General features: G+C 45.5%; 1 pseudogene; it reads left to right on the top strand.

Annotated features, from left to right (window-relative positions):
- Nucleotides 1-204: 204 nt before the first annotated feature.
- LOC118255584 (myosin-3-like) lies at nt 205-7,543 on the top strand (annotated as a pseudogene).
- Nucleotides 7,544-23,985: the final 16,442 nt, after the last annotated feature.

The following is a 23,985-nucleotide window of genomic DNA, read 5'->3' as shown; positions in this document are numbered from 1 at the left end:
AGCCCTCATGTTGTAACTGTGGAGCTTTAGGTGTAATCCACCAAGTTGTGTGTATGAACCCTCATCCCTTTCATTTTCCATAGCTTGTGGGAGCATGGTGCAGTACCCAGCAGCCTGGGCAGGCACACTGGTGGACACTCCAGCAAGCTGTGGTCCCCCTAGCTCTTTCTGGGTCTCTCCACAAGTTGCTGGGACAACAGCAGCATGCACCTTGCTGCCAACCTTGACTCTCAGGTTCAGCCTCAGCCAGCTGATGAGTCCCTGGAGAAAGATAACGGTGGAGATACTGTGAGGTCTCTGGGGGAGGGCTGGGCAATTGACAGGTGATTTGTCCTCCATGCTGGGTCACAGATTGGTGCTCTGGGTTCGATGACGTGGTCTTAGGGACCAAATCTGTAAAGGGCTTTACAGGGAAATCAGCTTGGCAGTCTGGTATTGGCACTGACTCCGTGGTCTGCATTTTGGTTTCAGTTCTATTTTCCCCTGCTGAAAAATGTCCATGCTGGCCTGTTCTTGGCCACATATGTGTGCAATGTGCCCACTGCACATCTCTCGATCTACAGGCACCTAAATGAAGATTTGGTGGATCTCCATGCCCCGTGTTTGCACCAGCAAGCCCAAGGCCTGTTCTTATTGTGCTCAGCCTGCTCAGCTTCAGGTTTTCCTGAGCACCAGCAAGGTCTTCCACAAGTGCAGGCATGGCAGCTGTGCATGGCTGTCACAGGCAATGGATCTGTAGGTAGGAGACTCGGCCTGCACAGTCCTGGGGTTCAGGGGAAATGGCTGAGATGTCCTCCAGCCCTGGGAGCACAGTAAAAGTATCCTTCTACAGCAATAGAACCAAAATCCAGATGTTTTGTTGGGAGCAAGGCATCCACCAACCAAGTCCTGGAGCTTCCAGGCTGCGGACAGGTTTCCTTCTGCTGCCTCTCACTGACTCTTAACATCTTCACCATGAGCTGTCTTCACTTCTGTGAAGGTGTCAAATGTCAGTTGGCTTAGAAAGAGTTTGATTTCAGGTCTTGCTGGGAGTAACGAGGGCCAGACCCATTAGAGAGGCTGAGCTCAGGGCTTCCAAATGCAAGCAACAGACTGTGACCAACGTTGAAGAGCTGAGTGCTGAGGATCATCATTCAGCTCAGGCTAAGCAGATCCCCTATTTATTTATTTATTTTATTTACTCTTTGTTTTTAAGCAAACAAGTTAGTAAATTGTCCTTCTGCAGTGCTTGACAGGCCCCTGCACTGTGCAAGGACCTTCACATGGATCCAGTGGAATCTGGATTTCACTCTGGCATCCGACACCCACATGTCCACAACCTGCTTTGGGCTTGGCCCAACCTCTTCTGTTGTATGACACAAATCATTCATGCGTGATTTCCTCTGTAGCATGAGAATAGTCACCTTGCTAGAGTAAAATACAAAGCATTTCTAAATGAGTTGTTCTCTGGAGAACTCCAAACACATGGAATAAAGCAGTTGTCTTTCCTCAGCTTGCTGAAATTTTGGAATTTCCTTGGTCGGGCTGAAAGACCTGTGATGCCCCATTCATTTTACTCCCCTTGTCATTTCAAGAGAGATATTTAATATCTATCATGGCAATTTGTGATTTTAATTTACATGAAGTTCTGTCATCCCTACTTATACAGCTCATTGAGCATTCAAAAGCTCCTAAGCACAGATAAGTCTAAACATAAAAAGATTTGCACACTCATTTCTTGAGTGAGAAAAATTTAAATGCCTAAAATCTAAATCTCAATGTGTAGATTCATCTGCATTCCTACAGCCAGTGGGCATTCCTGCTTTGCTGCATCATGACCGGCACATTTTTAGATCTCAGTCCTTCCTCTGGGCTGCCTCCTAGTAAGATTTTATAGCAATTATTATTATGTGAAATATTTTCATGTAATGACAAAGAACTGCTAGAAATAAGTGTATGACTAAACGAAAAGAGGGGCCTTTTCAAATAGTGGGCATTTAATAGCAATACCTGTTGTACCTGGTTATACAGCTCACAGAACAACTTAGAGACCTGGAAGTAACTCATATAGACTTTTTTAGCTACTGACCCTTGCTGTCCTGGGGCAAACATGAAATATGACAGCTTGCAGACAGCCCTGACTTAGAGCATTTGAAACAATGGCTGCTTGCAAATGGTTTTAAACTTTCCAGTATGCTCCTGGTGCAGTGCAGTGTGGATGGCAGTGACTGTCTCACAGCAGAGGCTTCCTGTGGTTTATTGCTTGTTGCTAATTGTTTTCCTGCACTATCTGCTCCCAGCTGGGCAGCCGAACTAGTGAGAGAAAATAGGGAGAGTGGTTCTTTCTGCCTGGGTGTGTAGGGTCTGGTCTCCTTGCTTTCCAGTATGCCTGGGAGCAGGATTGACAATTTACTATCAAGACAAAGCCCAAAACTGGTAGTTGGTTTAATGTGTCTCAGCTTTTTGTGGACACTCAATACATTCTCTGTGCTGAGTTCAAAGGGCTGATCACAGGGGATGCATGCTATAAAACTTTTCCCTCATCCTCCAGGCTTAGGGGGATTCTATGAATTTGTGTTTCATGAGATGTGTGACTATAATGTCAACTTAAACTCACCTTAAATGAAATTAAGGGCACAGAATATGTTTGTCAAAACACTAGTAATGATGACACTCATGTGAAACCATGGGGTCAGTTTTCCTCAAGCAATTGCAAACAGGGCCAGACACCAAGTCTGAAAGACAAGGTAATATCCTTGATGTCTCAGAAACAGCTGTTAGTGCCCCAGAGAGTTCTGCCTGGGAGTGGTGCTCTGGTTGGTTGCGGGAGCTATTTGCGTTAAGTTTCTGACTTCACACAAGCCCCATGGACTTTGGTCTGGTGAGGGGAGTTCGGCGCTGCAGCTTTGGATGAGATGTGCATGCAGTGTGGAGGGTGAGTGAGTGACACTGAACAGTGACAGAAGATGACTCTGGGCAGAGGAACCCTTCTGGTCATATGCAGCTCCTGCCAACTGGTGTCCTCACCTGCTCTGCTTCATGCGCTGGATTCCCTCTTCACTCACTGTGCGGCCACTGCCTGTCTGCTTTGTACCAACAAAACCCAGCATTTGCCTTGGGATTGGAAGACCTCCATTCAAAGCCCATACTCTCTCTGCCAGAAGCCAGGCTCTGGGAGATCTGAGGATTTTGTCTCTTGGAAATGTGCTGCTGTGCAGGAACACTGTTGGGCCAGAAAGACAGTAAGCTAGCAGAAACCTGGCTTTGCCGCCTGCTTGTCATGGTGGTCTTCCTCAAGACAGGAGAGCTCAGCTCAGGGTCCTTCCTGACCCCCAATTTCTCCTGCAGATATGTAGAATTTCTTTACATTTAAATTTTTCTCCATGCTGATTGCCATTGCAATTTCTTATGCTTTTCAGGACATACACGTAGGCTAAGGTGGACTCAGCGATGGTTTGGTAGTGTGTTCCTGGAAGCCTTTGGCACAGCATTACTCTGGGGGTGCTGGGGAGGGTAGAGAGGGGTGTCTGAGCCTATGTTGGCCATGCTTGCTGCTAGTCCTTGGTATAACCTTGCACAGCCTTCTTCTCCTCAGGCTCAGCTCTGCCTTTCCCCAGGCATGGCCAAGCCTACAGCCACATGATTTCACATGAAAGTTCTGCTCTGGGTCACACATACTTGGGATTGAACAGAGCAGCACTGTCCTAGCTAGCATGCAAAGACAGTTAGTGCACAGCGTTTTGGTGGCCACTGTGTCCCGTTGCCAATATTGTTCCTAAAAACAGGAACTGCAGTCAGCTGTGTCTAGGGTCCTGATCTGTGATGTGGCTTCTGCAGCTCCTTCTGGCACTTAGAGTAGTGAATTTCCTAAGCAGTCAAAACAATATTGGAAGCTAAATTTGGAAAGCATAAATTTGGAAGCTAAATTGGAAGCATATTCAGGGACTGGCATTCAAGAAATGTCCATCCCTGGCTAGATTTGGGCATTGTTCTTTGATTAGCCTCTATTTTGCCATGGTTTGTCACATCATACTTCAGTCATGGCCTCTTCTCCCATCATCTCTGGCCCATGAAGTGATGAGAATCCACAAGAACTGCCATAACCAATCATACGTGGATCCTCATCACCTTTTTCCCTTCCCATGGCCTTGCCCTCCACCCCATAGGTAGCTGCTTTGTGTTCCCTTGCTGCTATGCAATTGTGCCCATGCTAGTAGCAGCAGGTCCAGAGGGGCAGGTCCCTTCTGGGCTATTGTTTCTTTGGAATATAGGCAAGTGATAACAGTGAACTGTCAGCTGCGGTGGTAATTGGCAGAAAAGCTTGCTCCCAATAAAGAATCTACAAATAAAAGTTAGGTTCCAGGGTTACTAAAATTAGAAAATTATAGTTTACTTTTTGCTGGTCCTCAACTGGAGTGATTGCTTGTCATGAGAGGAATTGGGCCTTCAGAGAGGCTGCAGCTTAGCTGAAGTCTAAACTTCCACTTTTTCAGAGATCAGAGGTTTCAGCCAGTTCCTTCCTTCTTTCTGTTGACTGATTATTAAGGCGAGAGTTTAAGGAATGAAAACTGATAGCTTGCCCAGACTGCTATGTGCAGTTGAACTGGCTTTTTCATTGCAATCACTGTGGGCAAGTTCCCCCCATTCAAACACCTGCATGAGCTGCTCTAATAGTCCATCGTGTGTGCCCACTCCTGCCCACTCTGGCTGCCCACCAGAGGTCTACAACAGGCTTCACATTAAAAGGCAGGGGGGGAATCATGAATGGAGGGGAGAACAGGAAGAGAATCGTGCTTCAGGACTGCAGTCATACTATACGTATCCTTCAGAGATCCTCTCCCTTTGCGCACTTCCCCAGGGACACCAACTGCTCCTTTGGGCATGGATCCCTTTCCTTGGAGCCTTGAGGAGCAGCATCTTTTCCTCATTGCTTTTGTACATTCCACCTTTGAAAGACAAATATTCCCTATATCCCTCATGGCACACATCCAAGAGATGGGAAGGGTGTTCAGGTGACTGCTCTCAGAGCACCCCAGCTCAGGAGGGTTGGTGGTTCTGCTTGATGTGATGTTCAGATCCACTTTGCTCAACTCCAAGTGCTGCACAGGGGACCACTATGGCAGGGTCTGTCTTTCAGCTGCAGCCGTCAGTAGAGACACTGGCATGGAGGTTTTGGTGATGTTGCACCACACCTACACAGTCACAGAAGGAGAGAATAGAAGCACAGAAGCCATTTGATGCCAAAACCTACTGCTTTGTGGCTGACTCCAAGGTGTAGTACACCAAAGGGAAGATCATGGCTACAAAGAATGGGAATTCTAACTATTGAGGCAGAGGATAGCATGGTGAGTGCATACCTCCTGGTCCTCCTCCCTGCCCTGCTGAGGGCCCCAGATGTCTGCTAGGGAGGGCAAGGAATACAGGAGGGACTAGGCTGGCTTGGGAAGAAATCTGCCCTGTACAGCACCTGCCCTCTGGCTGGGACTAGCACAGCCTTTAGAGCAAGGAATTGCTCTGGATGCTGCGATGAAGATATCCATTGGTTAATTATTATTGATTCAGGTTTTTAAGATAAACCAGTGCTCTGTTAGAGGTTGGGTTGTTGCCTTGCTGGTCACAGAGTTCCTCAACTGCTGTTTTTAACCCTTTCTAATCTAACACCATCATATTCACTATTAAATTCCTTTCTTTACTGGTATCAGAACTTGCAGCTACTTTGAAAGTCCCCTTTGCCTGTGAAATTATTATCACTGTCACTGGCTGCAAACAGTTTCCTAGAGGAACCTCCAAGTCTTAATCCTGCAAAAACTCTTAACAAATGTGTCCTGATAACTTATGTAAAATTAGCTGCAACAGAACAAAGCACCATCTCAGCCAAAATCTTGGCAGTAGCCCCTACCAGATTCTTAAGAAAGAAAATAAAGAATAAAGCAGTCATCCATTGGTTCACCCTCCTGCCTCCAGCAACAGCATGACTGAGCAGAGGCTGTAGCAGGCTTATATACAAGGATTTGGGTATTGCTTTCCTGGGGGTTGGCTTTTTCATACCATTTAAGATTTTTTTTTTCCTCTGGAGTGTCCTGTGGGAAAGATTGCTATTGCTTAGAATTGGAGTATGTGTAAGTGCTTCCTATTCTCTGTAATTCGCAAAATGGTAATTTCAGTTTATCTTTTAGGCAGCCTGGTAGTTTCAGCTTATTTTTGCACAAGAATAAATACTGAATAATTCTTCTTCACTGGGCAAGGTGAAAAGCTGCCTGGAGAAATGACAATGGGATTTTCAAGCTCCTTCATGGTTCAGAGTGGCCCAGATAAATTGCTGCCATCTGTGTACGTCTGTTTTCCTGCATGTCCTCAGACATATCCACAGGCTTTGGGTGTGTGACAGGCAGGACAGCAACAACACGAGCCCAGTAGGCAGAGCTGTTTGGTAGGGAGAGAACTCTTGTTTGATTAGGCATGGCAACAACCAGGAGTGGAACAAATCTGTTCCAACAAAGGATTTGCAGTTGATGAATTTTGTGCTGTTAGTATCCTGTCTCTGTGGCATTGAGCAGCATGAGGTTTGAAGGCTGAAAGGTAGACAGGCCAGCAGTTGTACCCCCGGTTATTACAGCCACAAGCAGCACTGACCTGAAGTTCACAAGCAGCAATAACACGTAGAATGGGCTGGTCCAGCACAAATTTTGGTTGTGTGGTTGCAGCAATTTCGGGACAGTAAATTTACATCCTCTAAATTTGCTGGCATTGTAGAGTTCCCAGCTGGTAGCAGTGTCTACCCTGTAATAGCCATGTCTTATTTTGCATTGTTGAACAGGAAGGAAAATCTGAATTAGAGCAGCATTACAGATATTATTACTTCTCTGTATTTGTTTTTGCATATGTGTACATGCAAGGGACATCGAGAGCTTCTGAACTGAGGTTAACTCTTTCTTTCTGAATTTCAGATGGTTGCTTCAAACCTGATGATGTATATGCTATGAACCCACCTAAGTTTGACAGAATTGAGGATGGGGCTGCTACAGATCCTGGATGATCTATGTAAGTTTCTTTTCATTGCAAAGAAGAAAATGCAGCTGCTGGGGAGACAGACTTTAATGACTTTTTTTTTTTTTTTTTTTTTCCTACAGACCTACTCGGGTCTCTTCTGTGTCACCGTCAACCCCTACAAGTGGCTGCCGGTGTACAACCCAGAGGTGGTGTTGGCCTACCGAGGCAAAAAGCGCCAGGAGGCCCCTCCACACATCTTCTCCATCTCTGACAATGCCTATCAGTTCATGCTGACTGGTGAGCTTTTCTATTTTGACTATTTACAGAAAAAAACTGTCAGAAACACTGCTTCTGCTAAATGCTGTTCCTATTTGCCATGGGCTCACTTGCTTTTGCCATCTTCTAGTGTGCTACCCTGTGTCTTGTTCCAGATTATCTGCTCAGGCATCTGACTATTGCATTGTGTAATTAGATGTTCTTACCTTGTCTCTGGGTGATTATTGAACCAGCACTTTTTGCTACTGCTTCTCTGACACAGTTCTTTTTCTCTTTGACAGATCATGCAAATCAGTAAATCATAACCACTTAGGTAGATCTGTCACTTTGAACTTTATCTCCAACAAAAAACAGGCATATAAATCTTTGCTCTGTGCTTGCTGTCAACAGTGGAAAATCCGATGCGAGGAAGACACAAAACGTGTCATCCAGTACTTTGCAGTAATTATGGTGAGTGGAGACCTGGCTAAGAAGAGGGACTTCTGGATGAAGCTATGAAAAAGAAAGGCCTTGCAGAAGTACAGTTCAGGATGTTATCAGCTTGTGGCTCTGGAATTTACCATTTACACAGAGTGATGATTCTTGGCACTGTAGCTGAGCTGCTAGCACAGTAGCAGGTTGTACAGCACACAGTTGCGCACATGATCACCTGAGCTGCAGTATAGTCACTTTTTTCCACCACCTATCCTGTGGTGTTTTCAGCTATTGTTCAAATATTCTCGTGGGGTACACTTGACAATCAAATCACTAGCGCCAACCTACTGTTGGAGGTCTTTGGGAATGCCAAGACTATGAGGAATGACAATTCCTCATGCTTTGTACCTTGTTGTGCTCCACAGGGTTTATCTCTGTTCTCCTGCATTTTGCATCCTATTTTCCTGCTTGTTACTTGCCACTGGGAGCCACTGGGCTGGGAGAAGTATTCTTGGCCTTTCTAATTTTGTCCCTGCATAGCCTTACAACATCCTTATAGTCCTCCTTAGTGGCCTGCCCTCTTTTCCAAAGGTCATAAACCCTCTTTTTTTTCCTAAGCTCTAGCTACAACTCTGTTCAGCCAGGCCAGTCTTCTTCTGCCCTGGCTTGTCTTTGGGAACATGGGGACAGACTGCTCCTGAGCCTTTAAGATTTCCTTCCTGAGGAGTGCCCAGCCTTCCTGGACTCCTCTGCCCTTCAGAACTGCCTCCCAAAGGACTCTGCCAACCAGTGTCCTGAACAGCTGAAATGAGTCCCTTTGTCTGACTTGATTCTTTCTGGGGTGCCATGTCACCATAAGACTTGCTTTTCAAGACCCAGGATAGCATTCCAGGCAGAGGCATGGGGCACAGAATATGTCTTCAGCTATCTGGTGGCTATTTCCACCATTGTCTACACATGGTGATTGATGTGTCAGGTTTGTCGGAGTGTGATACAATGAACCTCCCCATATTTATATTTCAGACATCATCCTCCATATCAGGGGCTTTAACTGCTTGCTTTATTGCAGCACATTTCACGATCATGAGTAACCTGTGCAATAGCATCCATGGTCAAGTCCACCCCTCTATCACAAACCCATCTATATGTTGCATCTCTTCCTTGGTGGCCTGAGGTGTCTTGGGCCCATCGAGCAATAAATAAATCAACCTTACATTGCCAGTCCAGATCTTGCTGAGCCACTTCAATCTTAGCAGCCTGATCCACCTGCTGGTTGTTTTGATGTTCTTTAGTGGCCTGACTCTTGTTTTGGTGTTCTTTAGTGGCCTGACTCATGAGCATGTACAAAGTGTACTTTTACAACCAGGTTTTTTGTCCCTTCTCGTCCACTACATCCATGCACCTTAGCAAAGACTATGGTTGGCCCTACCATCATAGTCAATTATGCCAGTCACAGTATCATAAAATCATAGAAGGGTTTGTTTGGTAGGGATTTAGTTCCAACAACCCTCCCTCCCCCCGTGAGATAACCTCAGGAGATACTGAGTTGTATGCTTGTTGGGAGGAATGGGTTAAAAGTGGAAGATTAGCGAGGAGGATGGGATCAAAATGGAAGACTGGTGAGGAGGATTGTAAATACACTCAAGTGACCTTGCAGCTGGGAATGTGTAAAGTCTAGGGAGTAGAAATGTAGAAAAGCATATCAATTGTACCTACTTCTCTTTGTGCTCTGTGTGCTTGGCAATTAGCATATCTGTGTATAGATAACATCGATGTTTGGTAGACTCAGAGGCACCCTATTGGACGAGCTTGATCTCCTGACCTTGGTACAGAGATCAAAGAAGCACAATGAAGAACACAACATGGTGGAAAAAACTGCACCTGCTTGAACCCTTGATAAAAGCAGGTGTAAACAGCAGGCCAGTGATCTTGTAGTATGGACTGAGCTTAGCAGTACCTCTGTCCCCATTTGTGTGCTTCTGCCCGGGTGTTGCTCGGGGTCCCCCGGTTGGTGAGGTAACAAGAATAAATCTACTCTTTGTGTTTTAGCTGCAAGTCTGTGGTTGTTCCTGCTGCCTGCCTGTGCTGACTCACACAGTGCTCAATAACATCCGCACACACTGCTCCCTCAAAAAGGAAGTGCTTGTTCTTTCTTGGTCTTCTTCATGATGAGGTGAGTATCTTCAGCTTGTCTGAGAAACCTGTAACTTTGATAAAAATTCTCAGTCAGTCCAGCCATTCATTTCCTCCCAGACTGTCTCTGCATCATGACCCTTTCAAGACAGGCCTCCAGTTGGCAGTGACCATCCACTGTTATGGGTCTGTGTTTTTGGAGAATCAGGACTGAATCTGTCCCACCAGATGGGACAGATCTGGACGTGTCACTCTTTCAGCCCTCAGGGGATTACTCATGTTTCAGCTCCTGCTGTCTGGAAGAAAAACTTTCCCAGGAGACAGCCTGCATCTTGTTCTCAGCTGCTCACTGCAGTGTTGCAGGATGCAAACCGAAGTCCTGCTTTTGTTCTTGCATCATGTTGATTAACCTAGCCCACAGTGTCAAATGACTGGCTACACAGTACAATAACCAACTTCACAGAGCTATAGTAGAACACCTGTAATTTTCTTAGGAGTAGCTGTGCAAAACCAACGGGAAATTGCTGACTCTTTGCACAGTCTAGCAACCCTAATCAAGGGGCTGTCATTAGTCATTCCAATGTATCTCAGTATCAGCTTGGATATGTCTTGTAAGTCTCTCAGCCTTCTTTTCTCCCTTTGGTTCCAAATTTGCTGATTGTTCTTGCTCCAGCTACATAGTCCATAATCTCCTGAGACCCTTTGCTATCTGCTCAAGCACAGTGGGCAGAGCACATTAGGCAGAGCACAGCATCCCTTGCAGTCCTTGGGGACGTGGGGATGTGGGGATGTGGCTTTAGCTTTAGCACTATCCTTGCCCCACCAGCTCCTTTCTGCCAGCAATGGAGCTCTCTCCCAGTTCAAAAAGTGGGATTAACTTTATTTTGGTTTAATGCTTTGGCTCTGACTCACCACAGGTTTTGCAGAATGGCAACTGGGAGACACTGGCTTTCCACTTGGCAGCCTTGAGTCACCAGGCTGATCGTATCTGGACACTGGTGCCTGCACTGGCATAAAATGACATGCTTGTAGATCTGGTCTTGCTAGGTTGGAGCTGACGGACCTGGGAGCACAAGCACAGTCATGGCCTGCTGGTGGCAATGTGGCTGTATGGAAAGTCTGTGGTCAGCTTTGCATAATGTCAACTTCATGCAATAAAAACAAAACAGATTGAAAGTAATGTGCAGCCACAGTCAGAAAACTTCACAGCTCAAGTTACTGCATGGAAGCTTGACCCATGCTGAGCTGTGATGGTTCAGACCAACACAAATGGGAATACATCACTACTGGAGAGCCTCCAAGAAGCACACAAAGCTGTGTCTGACATCCCTACCACTCAGCCTGCCACCCTATCCCAACAGGGAGATAGTTTCAACCAGTTGTTTGGGTTCCTGATTGAGTCTCCACCTGGTGAAGCTACACTGTAGGAACCTGAGCTTCATCCTACGGCACCATGACAGGGATGAAGCCTTTTTCTTTATCGCCAACCTGATCTTTAGGTTAGCAGTCCAGGATGGGCTGTTCACACCGCACACATAATTGCACTTTCTTGTGATAGGCTGGGGAAAGGTTATGCTTTCATGGTCGTACTTGGCAAAGCCAGACTGCTGTGAGTTATAGGAGGAGTCAGCTTAGCTGGTTAGGCTACTGGAAAAATAATTTACCTGTGAATGAATGGTTGTGCCTCTCATCTGTCAGATGAATCAACTCGAGTCTTCACCTGTAGGAGTACAAGACATACCTGAGAATGGGGTCAGGAAACTGTGACTGTGACAAGGGGCAAGAGTGAGCATCAGATCCATCCCCTATGGGTGTGGGATTGCATTTAGTGGAAGCACTTTATAAACTACCTAACACACATTCCCTCCCCTGACCACTTTTTCCTGACAGCTAACACTGCTGCTGTGCATCAGTCCAGCTGAATGTGAGTTCCTGAGGGAGATGGACTTGGCCAGCTCATGAAGACAGAAAACTTTTCTCTGGGGGTGTTTTTTCCCCAGACAGGTCCATGTGCAGATCTGATTTTCATAAAGCATTGAAAATAAAGAAAAATGTGATATGAAAATAATTAAGAACGAAAGAATTATATACCAGTAGAACAAAGAAGATGTTAAATGAAGGTGAGTAAGTTGGGGAGGGAATTTGCAATAGGAGGGAAGAGGAAAAGAGGCCTCAAACATCCATAATACCAAAGAACCACTCAGAAACAGACAGCTTCAGCAGACAAGAGGTGAATATTCTCCTGGCGGCAAAGAATTAGGGTTTCACTTACATGAAGTTCCATGCCCCCTTGTTCTCTCCCTAGCGCTCAGGGATGTGGTTGAAAATAAAGCAGGCAGCAGAATGTCCTAAGCTCAGGGACAGGTGCACGCCCTCAGGGAGAGCTTGCCGTAAGTGCAGCTGGGCAGTGCTGATGGGACCGAGGCTCAGCCTCGTGTCCCCAGCAAATTCACAGCTCCCTCCTGGCCCCCATCTCCTGCACTCTCAGGCCCTGCAGCCTTGACAAGAGTCATTCCCAGAAGGGGCTTGCTCAGAGAGCTCTGGAGGTTGCCTGTGCCAGGAGGATCACTTTGTCATTTGTCTCCCCTCATCAGCAGTGTCAAAAGCTAAAAATAGCCACCTCTTGCAAGACTCCTGCGCGGAGCCATGCCTGCTTGTGTAGATGATACGCTTCCACTAATAGCGCTTGAAGACATTCCTCAGCGGGTAGCTTGCCTTCTATATCCCACTGCAATGCGTTGCCGTGTAGGAGCTGGACAACTGTGCTGTGTCCTAAGATGGCAGATGCTATTCTTATCCCAGAAAGGCCTGCTCCGGCACAGCTCCTTTGTCAGCTGAAATGTGAAAAATCAGAAACTGCGTGTGCTCTCACTTGTAAGAGTATAAATCAAGAGTGGCCCCTCTGAAGCCAGCGGAATGACAGTGAGTGAAACCAGTGCCTGGGTGCTCACTCTGCTCTCCTGGGACATGCTGTCCCATCGGGAACATGGCAGCTGCACAAGTACTGCAGTGGTCTGTTTGGGGTGGGTGGGGGCATCCCTTCCCTTGGACATCAACAAAGGGAAGCAAAGCCTGCGGACCTGAAAGCTCATATTTGCTGATCATCAGGATGACCCCAGTCCATGAACCCCTTCCCTAGGTGAGGAAGGCAGAGCCAGGGCTTGTTCCAAGCTTCCTGCAGGGCCAGCAGCATTGCAGAAATTCACCTCCCCTCTCTCAGCCATGTGGAGCAAGAGCAGCCAATGAACATACTCAGATCTAACACGAAATTGGGACCCCAGTGCATTGTGATGTGAGTGGCTAAATGTGCCTTCATGCAGCTCTTGTTTCAGAACAAATGAATAACTTGGAAAATAAGACAGAGAGATAGTAAGAGTACTGAAGTGGATTCAGAATTGTGCTGGGGATTGCAGGCAGGAGTCTGGCAGGAAGAGGCAGAGCTGGATGTGTGTGAAGAAAGAGGGATGAGTGAGAAGATGGTAGAGTATATGAGGATTGGAAGAAATGTCATCATCAACATCAGGTTTAGGGAAGAAGAGTCAGAAGAAATCTGTGGAAAAACTTGGTGAATACTACAATCATAATCTGCACATGTCCATCTAAGTTGAAGTCCACATCAAAAGAGCTTTGTAAAGACTAACTTTAGTTTTGTAGAAATTAAACTGTATTTGTTGTTTCAGGCAAAGCAGTATGTTATTTTATTGTGACTGCCCATGGCACATCCAGGCTCATCACTCATGCCCATATACCATACTGCAGTGCAGTCAGCACTTCCCAAACTTAGGAGCACAGGCTACATGGGGAGAATACAGTGAAAAGCCATGTGTTTCCAGGGGGTTAAAGACTACAGTGACCACTGTTCCCAGATGGAGTCTGGAAGCCCCCAAACACCACTGGCCCTTGGCCACTCCTGGCCTGATCCCCAGGCAGGGAAGGTCCCAGGATCTCTTTTCTCACAGATGAGTGTCAGCATAGGAAGATATCACTTCATTGCTCTCTTTTTTTAGGATACAGTTGTTGCTAGGGCTAATATTATGCACCTAATCCTGATTTTTCCTTCCCTCCCCCTTTTGCCACTTGCTCTCTTTTTTCTCTGTCTTACCCAGAGGTCTCCTAGCTTGCCCACCCCACTCCTCTGCTCTGTAACAGGAGCCCCTCAGCTGCTTAGGTGGTTGATAGAAAGGTCATCCTGAATGTCACCTCCTCGGCCAGCACCCACTGCCCAGATCTGTTCCACTAATGTTTGCTGGGAACACGAGCAGTATGAGTAATGCCGCAATTCTGATAGTCAAGAGCTGCTCATCTTCCAATAACAGATTTTACCTGTCTCTCCACTGCTCTGTTAGCTGGTTTGTGCCACTCCAGTCTCACTCACTGTCATTTTGCTGAAAGCCACATCTACATTAGCCTTGTAAGCCAGGCTGTATAGTCATCAGTCATAAAAACCTTTTATGCAGCTGAAACCAAACATCAACATCTCTGTCCATACATTGTCTTTGAGCTGTGCATAGACCAAACCCTATAAAAAATCTCTGAAAGGAGTACCAGGGTTAGGAGATAAGCATGCTACCAGATGGTGAATCATTGTCTCCAAACATCAAGATGGTGCTTAATACTGGCCACAAAAGACAAACAATGTTAGGAATGATTAGGATCAATTGAGAACAAAACAGAAATCGTTGTACTGGGCCCATAAACTACAGCCGACACTATCCACAGTTCTGGACTGTGCAATTAGAAAGATGATAAAATTGATGGGAGCACTGGAGACAGGCTGTCCAGACTATGATGTTTCACTCTGGGAAAGGAACAGCCAGGTGGGAAGATGATATGTTTACATAAAATTATAAGTACATTGGAAAACATGAAATTGGCTTTTCACCAGTCATCCTATATACACTCATTCTCAGAATGCCAGACAGAACGCTGCGCTAAGGTGATATGGCTGTCTGTTTATTCTTAAATTTATGGGACTGCTTCTGCATGATGCCGTCTTTCTGCTCTGGTTTTCCCATGTCTGAGCAAGCCTTACAGAGACACTCGTTGTTATCAGATGGGAGATGGACACACAGCTGCTGTTTCACATCCTCTCAAATGGGCTGAGGCTTCTGTATAGCAGCCAACAAAATAAGTTATTTAGAAATAAGATTATCTGAAGACCTAGGGAAAGGGAAGGAAGGAAGGAAGCGAAAGAAAAGCCTACTGTTTAAGAAAATCTTGCTGTAGTCATCAGTTTTATGAAGCAGGGGATAATAGTCACATAATTATAACAGGAAAGCTATCTGTGGTGTCCTACTACAAGAATTCATACTGGAACAGTGGGTAGTGCTAAACAGCTGCTCCCAGAAACTACACTCACAGCTTTTCCCATCTACCCTACCAGCTGCAAGCCTGGAAAGCCAATAATCTTCCCACACTTCTCTGCTCCAGTTCAGCCACTTCCACTTCCTCTGCAGGAACAGGTTGGTGCTAATACCTCACATCTAAATTGATAAAAAATGTTTACTCAGGTGCTGATTTATCAAATAACAGGTAGCAATATGCAAGGGAGAAGACAACTTGAGACAACATTAGAAAAGGAAAAGATAGCTTGAGACAATGTCAGACAGCTTTTAATTAGGAAGCATCCTAGTGCTAAAGAATCTATCTAAGGGAGTTCTGTGAAAAAAAGGAAATTAAAGTGAAGCTGGTGTTTGTTCTGAATGGGTTTGCTGTGCAATCAGTTTCTTTCATACTGGTGACTAGTCAGGATATTCTTCCTTTTGAGATTTTAAGGGAATATCTGTTAATTCCTATGAAAATAGGAGATGAGATGTAGCAGATGCACAAAAATCTTGGAATTTCTCAACATCAGGTCCCATTTGGTCCTTTTAAAGGAATCTAACTTCAGAAGCATGTCCAAACAAAGCTGCTTGCCACTAATTCCGTCATTTGTATGATGGTGTTTAGAGACAGTTGGTAACATATCAAACATTGATGTGTATCTAAACATTGACAATATGTATATACATTCTGTGTCATGGGGCATGTTTTATGAGACCCTGGAGACCAATCATCCAGCAAGCTGATTAGGTTGAAGCAGAGTAGAGTAATCAGCAGTAAGTACCTAAAACATGTTCAGTTGACTTCATTTCACCTTAGCATTGTGATGTCTACATCACAGATGTCAAAAGTAGTGTCCAGACTCTCCCAAGTGAGAGACTCTCTCCCTGGCAGAAGCTGGATGGAGATAACCTATTGAAGATGTACAAGGAAACATGACAGGACTGACAGGACTGACCAAGCCATGTAATGGCAATGAGAGCCACGGCTTTTCCTCATCCTCTTTCCTCTAATGCTCCTGTATGGATGAGTGTGCTCACTGTCTCCTTTCCCCAAAGTTCTGCAGACTGGTTGGTATTTCTGCGATGGAGGACAGAACACATCCTAGCATGGAGCATGTTGCTGAGTAAATGATAAAATTCAGGGAACATTTCTTGGTGTTTTTACTGAGTTTGTTCCTGTTAAAAGATTTGCTACTCATATGGAGGTGGGGGATGGTGTGGGTGGGGGGTGGGAGGGTTTTAAAGAAATTACTGCAGCCATGTCTTGATGGCATCACTGCTTTTCCCAACACAAAAGTAACACTGGTGTCACATATGAGACCTTTCTCCACATAGAACAGACAGGAGACGGGAACAGAGGGGGATAGTTTCTACTGCCTTACTCCTGCAGCCAAAGAGGGAAGAGAATCCTTCTCCCAGTTGAACAACAGGGGTTGAGAAATCATTCTAATTCATTCTTTCTCCCATGAGGTAAGAGGTTTGACACTGTGTTTCTGTAGAACCAATTGCAAGCCTCTGAGAGGCTGTGGAGGTTTTCTGAGATGATAAAGTAATCTACTTTGATCCCCTCGCCTCTTCGTTTGACTGCCTTCATATCAGATTATCTAACTCATCTGCATAGATCACATTACAGGTGGATATGTAGAGCAGCAGTGAACTCAGCGGGTTTCCATATTTTGCAGTTAAGTGGAGAATAGGAACATAGGAGGGAACTCCAAATCCCAATATCACTCTTGCTTCTGGAGATGATGATGCAAGACCTATCAGAAATACACAAATATTCATCATGAAAGTTGTGCTTCTTTCATGTCCACTGTCCCTAGTGGGGGCTGGGCAGAACCTCACTGATGTGACAGTTTCCGAGTACTGCCTAATCTGAATTTAAAATTTTTGCTCAAATACAAGATGGAGGTTTTTAAGAAAAGTTGTCTTTGAAAGGTGCCTTGTTTTATATTCCCATATAATCTGAAATTCACAGTGAGAGTTTAGATCTGCTGCCTTGCACAGAATCAGGTCAGAGTCATAAGAAGGTATCTGGATCAAACAAAGAAATCCATGCTGGGGTTAATCTTCCATACATCAGTAGGTACTAGGTTTGCAATCTTCCTTCCATGGTCAACGGAGAGGAAAGGACTCCTCCAGAAGAAGTTAAGCTAAGGTAGGTTTCTTAACTGTCCTTTGGAGTTATCTGTTTTTCTCCTTTAGCTATGAAAATGGCCCAGAAGACTAGCTCAGAGTTAGTCATCACTCACTTTCATATGGTTACAGGTAGAAGAGGAATCCTATCACCCATGTGCACTCATCCACATGGACCCCACTCTGTGAGTCCAGTTTTAATCTAATTTTCTGCTATTGAATTACAGTGCATCTGAGTAAATGTACTTTATACCAGGCTATGCATTATAATACTTCACAGTAATCACTATTATTGCATATTTTGGAAAGAGTAAACAAATTAGTAAAAATGGTACACTACTGCTAAGTAAGCATTGGAGGGATTTGGCCAACCTCTTTCACTGGTTTGTGGGGATAGGACAAGGGGCAATGACCACAAAATGGATCACAGGAAGTTCCGCACCAACATGCGAAAGAACTTCTTCATGGTGAGGGTGATGGATCACTGGAACAGGCTGCCCAGGGAAGTTGTGGAGTCTCCTTCTCAGGAAATATTCAAGGCCCATCTGGACGCCTACCTGGGCAACCTGCTCTAGGGAACCTGCTTTGGCAGGGGGGTTGGACCTCATGATCTCTTGAGGTCCCTTCCAACCCCTACAATTCCATGATTCTGTGATATAAATATATAGTTACATTTGGGGACTCTAACACAACTTGCTAACAATGGAATACAAGTTCTTCCTTTTGTGATTCTTCGGTGTGCAGGTTTGCTAAAATCAGCCTGAGCTGGATACTCAGGAGCTTGTAATTCTTGTGTTGCCACACATGTACCCTCTGCTATTCTCTCATGATACCTTCATCTCCCCCTACTTCTACGTTCATTGACTTCTGTCTGTCTGACCCAGCTTATCCATCTGTGTTCCTAAGGGCCACTCTCATGAGAGGGGTAAGGCACCCACGGAACATCTGCAGGAGAAGTGTTCTTTGGGAGAGAAGCCCCTGCCGTACCTCATAAAATCCAATACTCTGAGTCAGTTCGGAATTTTAGAGCTATGTGTGGCCAGTCTGCTATGGTGCAGAAGGCAGCCACACTTCAGAAGGGACTTGTCGCTGCTGTGAATTCTGTAGCTCTGGTGATAACTACAGGCACATCAAGATTCCTGAGAGAAGGCCATGATTTGTTCTTGAAAAGACAGCCCAAGCCACACAAATTGGATGAAGCTGTTCCACAAACACTACTATCAGGTCCTCCCAGATTCAGTAAGAATGCCTCTCATATTCCCAAATATCTCTCTCTTTTTTTCTTTTCTTTTTTTTTCTTTTTCTTTCCCTGCAAAGTCTTTTTTTCCTCATCAGATCTCCAACCTCACATTTTTGCTTCTTTCTGCATTCTCATCTCTTACACTGCCACTTTCCACCCATCACTCTCTCACTCCTCTCCCCCTCACTCCCCTGACCACAACCTGTCACTGATGGGAATTTCCTTCACACAGCACTCACAGCGTTGTGTGCCAGCCCTTCCCTTGCCCATGCTCAGGGTGGGACAGGCACATAGACACTGTGCCTCTCCCAGCTGCACCAGTGCATGCAGGGCCATGCTCTGTCACAGGAGTAGCACATCCACACAGGCATTCCTGGTCCCTCCTGGTTAGGACATCAGGGCTACCAATCACTTGAAGAGGAGTAGCTGAAGTGATCTGTCCCCAGGCACAGGAGACACAGCTCCCTGAGAAGACACCTAAGCCTGCTCTCCAGGCCCAGGATCATTGACCAACAAGAGGAAGCTTCCTACCTGAGCAGAAGCTGAACAGCTCTGAGATCTCTCCAGCCTTCCAGGGCTCAATAGCAGGGAGTATAAGAGGATCCCTGTTGAAGGGAATGTCTGCTCTAGCCTGTGAGCATTACAGGCCTTGTGTATGGGGACATGTAAGTTACTGAAAGCTGAGACGGTTAAAGGCTTCTTAGGCTTCATAAAGGGATAGCAGGACCCTGCTTGTGCTTCTGTCTCCCATTATTGGCAGTGACACAGAATATACATTTTTCACATACAAGGTTTCCCATGTGTACCTTGTTTTTGTTCTAGTCACACGACATGTTCCACCAGTTTGAGGTGGCTTGTGCTTTAGATGTATTCACCATAGGGATGGTGAGAAAGATCTCAGGTGTAACACACTACACAATCCTTTGATCTCACCCAGAACAGCAATTTGTGTAGTGTTATTTCCCTCAACGTTATGTTGTGGTCAGAAACAGCACACAGTGGTGATCTTAGCTGCTGTTCATTATATCATACACAACCTTTTTGTCATGTGGTATGTTGTGACTCAGAATGAAAAAGTTTTGTCCCAGATCCCTAAATTCCTGTAAGAGGGCTTAGGAAATTCTTACCTTAGGTAGCACACAGCCACCATGTTGAAAGTATCAAGCCTGTGGTTGCAAGAGGACTCTCCTGTACTCTACCTGCCCTGCTGCTCCTCACCTGCTGAAACTTCTCTCTGGTGTGATGTGATGCACTTTGCTGCTCCAGTGAGCTCCACAGTTGTCTGATTCTCCCCGCATATTACTCTGTTATACAGGAACTGAAAGCTACCAAAACCTACTGTTGCTGAGGACATTTGCAAAGAACATAACAGAGAAGTGTTTTTCTCAAATCAGTGTTCTGGAGGGGTCTGCTTTGACAAGCTGAATGGAATTAACTGCTTCCAACAGTGCAGAGAGATGAAAGATTCACGCCCAATAGTTGACTCCAGAAGAGCTGATGTTGATGAAGAGCTGAGGTTGTTTTTCAGACCTCAAAGAAAATATTCATGACAAGACCTGAAGCTGCAGATATCTGCCCAGCTTTGAGCTATTGTTCAGTTGGATAAAGAGATAAAGATTGGATAAAGAGAGGGAACCTCTACATTAGAGCCACAGAAATATTATTGTAAAGGGACATTTGGAGGGCTTTTATTCAGTCTCCCAATTCAAGATGTCTTGCTGATATCAGTCAGGGTAGTCATGGCTTTGATTAGCCACGCCTTAGGGACAGAGGCTCAGCCACCTCTCTTGGGTAGCCTGTGCCATTACGGCATTACCTAATAGTGAAGAATTTTCCTAATGACTTACTGGAGCCTCTCCAGATGTGATATGTGATCGTCATCCCTTGTTACATTGTCTGCTACTAATGAGAAAAGTTTGGAACATTGTACTTGTAACTTCCCCTCATGAAACTTAGACCTTTTTTCCTCAGATTAAATACACTCAAAATCTCCTCATAGGACTAGTTTTCTGGATCATCTTGGTAGCCTTCTGCTGTACCTTCTCCCATTAGTGAACAACCTTTTTGAACAGGAGAGCCCAGAAGTGGACAAACCATTTCAGATGACAACCCACCAGTACCAAGCAAGAGGGTTAATGGTTTCCTACAATCAGCTGAACATGCTTTTAACATCATCCAGTACTTTGTCATGTTTGCAGTGAGAGCACTCATTATTCTTCTGGACATCCACCATAACTTCCAAGTCCTTTTTGGCAAGGCTTCTGCTGAACTAGCCAGTTCCCAGCCTGTACTGACACCTGGGGCTTATTCTTTTCCCAGATGTGAGCTTTGTACTTTTCTGCAATGATCTTCATAAGGTTTTTGTTAATCCAGTCTTAATGTTGTTTCTTAAAGTTTCATAATGTCCCTTTGGAATGAAGCTCTGTCATTTGTCGTATCATCTACTCTGTCTAACTTAGTGTCATTCAAAAATTTGGTGAAGTTGAATTTTGTGTCATCATGAGTGGGCTTCTTGAATTCCTCTCAATTAAATATGTGTTTTGCAGGGGAAAAAAATCCTCAGGAAGCCAGTGATCTTCTGTCTTTGTGAAACAGGCACGTGGGGAAAGTTGGTGGGAAAGAGGAGTCAAGTGAGACTGACTCAATAAGGTTAAAGTCAATGCAGCTAAAAAAAGCTGTAAATAGTTGAAGCTTGTGATACTGCACTGTTTTAATTTAGAAATTAAAATTTTACATATGTACCTATCATACAGGTACATTTGCATGTTTCCAGCTCATAAGCTCAACTGCACTGAATGGGAATGGAAGGGAGGTTCTCAGTAGCCAACGTTTGGCAGTCTGTAGGTTCTTCCACATCCTCACTCCTGTCTAGTTGCCCATCTAAAAAGCATCTTCTCACTCTTTGTCTCTCAGCAACCACAGGGCTCAGGAGAAGAAAATAACATATCTTAAAGGCTGGCAGAAAGTGAGGCAGCTGCCTGATCTCCATCTCAAGAGGGATCTATTTTCAGTACGCCTGAATCCTCTCTCCCCCATGGAAAATGTCAGCACGCCGGTGCCTTGCCCACATCACATTGCTGTGCAGGACAGTCTGTATCCAGAGATGGCTTTCAGGTTGCCTCTTCTCTTTTGACTGTGCTGTGGTTTGCTTCTGGTTGCAGCAGAGTCTAGCCCTGCAGAGATGGAAACGGGATTGACAGAAAATTAATGACCGACAGGCAACTTTTGCATTCTTCCTTTTGCATCATGACACTTGCAAAAATATTTTCTTATTCTGACAATTTAAAATGTTTGTTCTTCTAGAGGGGCTGTTAGAATAACCTTGATATTTAGTTTGCAAAGCACTGCATTGTTTAATGCTGAATACTGTCAGGCCCCTGCACCCCTGTTGGTCTAAGCTACAAGGATTATCTTTGTATTATGGTGCAGCTGACAGAAGAATAAGCAGACACACCTGGCATCATCTATAGTGGCTGCTTCATGGTGAAGGTAGAACTATTTAATGTGAAATACATATGCTTTAGCTGAACTCAGTATGCAAAGTGTTCTCAGCATGAGAGCTACATCTCCATATACAAGATCTTGGAGAATTTTCATAGAATCACAGAATGGTTTGGGTTGGAAGGGACCTTAAGGATCACCCAGTTCCAACCCCTCTGCCATGTGGTGGTTTTACCTTGCTAGACTGCTGAACTCCACCACAACTGCTCTCTCAATCCCCCTCCTCAGAAAAGGATGGGAAGAAGAAAAGGAAAAAAATAATTTAACTAAAGGGAAAAACAAACAAACTAACAAACAAACAAACAACAAACAAACCAAGAAAAGGCTGTGTGGAAGCACAGAGGAAAGAAATTACTCTCTACTTCCCACCAATGAGCGATGCTTGACCATGTCCTCATAGCAGGGCCTCAACACACGTAGCTGTTTGGGAGGACAGACGTTTTCACAACGAGAGCCCACCCCTCCCCTCTTCTTCCTTTTTGCACCTTTTATTGCTGAGTGTGACACTATATGGTAGGGAATATCCCTTTGGTTGGTGATGTTCCTTCCTTACCTCTTGCCCACCCCCAGCCTGCTGGCTCTTGAGGGGTTGGAGGGAGGCCTGATGCTGTGCCAACATTGCTCATCAGACACAACACTGGTGTGATACCAACGCTGTTCCAGCTACAAGTGCAGAGCACAGCACAGTATGGGCTGCTCCAGGGAAAGTTAACTCCATCCCAGCCAGACCCAGTACAGATGCCATCCACTAGATCAGGTTGCCCAAGGCCTCATCCAACTTGGTCTCAAACACCTCCAGTGATGAGGCATCCACAACTTCTCTGGACAACCTGTTCCAATGCCTGAACACCCTCTGAGCAAAGAATTTAATCTAACATCTAATCTGAAACTCCCCTCTTTTAGTTTAAAACCATTCCCCCTTAGAATCATAGAGTCATAGAATATCCTGAATTGGAAGGGACCCATAAGGATCATCAAGTCCAACTCCTGGCACCACACAGGTCTACCCAAAATTTTAGACCATGTGACTAAGTGCACAGTCCAAACGCTTCTTAAACTCCAACAGGCTTGGTGCAGTGACTACTTCCCTGGTGAGCCTGTTCCAGTGTGTGACCACCATCTCAGTGAAGAACCTCTTCCTAATCTCTAGCCTAAACCTCCCCTGCCTCAGCTTAACACCATTCCCGCGGGTCCTATCGCTGGTCACTAAAGAGAATAGATCAGCGCCTGCCCCTCCACTCCCCCTTGAGAGGAAGCTGTAGACTGCAATGAGGTCTCCTTTCAGCCTCCTCTTTTCCAGGCTGAACAGGCCAAGTGACCTCAGCCGCTCCTCATACGTCTTCCCCTCTAGTCCCTTCACCATCTTCGTGTAGCCCTTGTCCTATTATTACCTGTCTGAGTAAAAATTTGCTTTGTGTCTTTATTATAAGCCCTCTTTAAGTATAGAAAGGCTGCAATGAGCTCTCCCCAGAGCCTTCTCTTCTTTAGGCTGAACAGCCCCAGCTCTCAACCTTTCTTCATAGGAGAGGTGCTCCAGCCCCTTGATCATCTTAGTGGCCCTCCTCTGGACCTGTTCTAACAGCCCCACATCCTTCTTGTGCTGGGGCCCCCAGACCTGAACGCAGGACTCCAAGTGGGGCCTCACAAGGGCAGAGCAGAGGGGGACAATCACCTCCCTCTCCTGCTGGCCACTCATCCTTTGATGCAGCCCAGGATGCTTCTGGGCTGCAAGAGCGCTCTGCTGGCATATGTCAAGCTTTTCATTCACCAGAACTCCCAAGTCCTTCTCTGCAGGAGTGGTCTCAGTGAGTTCTTCTCCCAGTCTGTACTCATGTCTGGGATCGCCCCAGCCCACATGCAGCACCTTGCACTTGGACTTGTTGAACCTCATTCAGTTTAGTGGGCCCACTTCTCAAGCTTGTCCAGGTCCCTTTGGATGGCATTCTTTCCTTCTGTTGTATCGACCGCACCACTCAGATTGTTGTCATCTGC

This window comes from Cygnus atratus, chromosome 18 (assembly GCF_013377495.2).
Source record: "Cygnus atratus isolate AKBS03 ecotype Queensland, Australia chromosome 18, CAtr_DNAZoo_HiC_assembly, whole genome shotgun sequence".
Classification (NCBI taxonomy): domain Eukaryota; kingdom Metazoa; phylum Chordata; class Aves; order Anseriformes; family Anatidae; genus Cygnus; species Cygnus atratus.
This window is presented reverse-complemented; position numbering and strand designations above follow the sequence as displayed.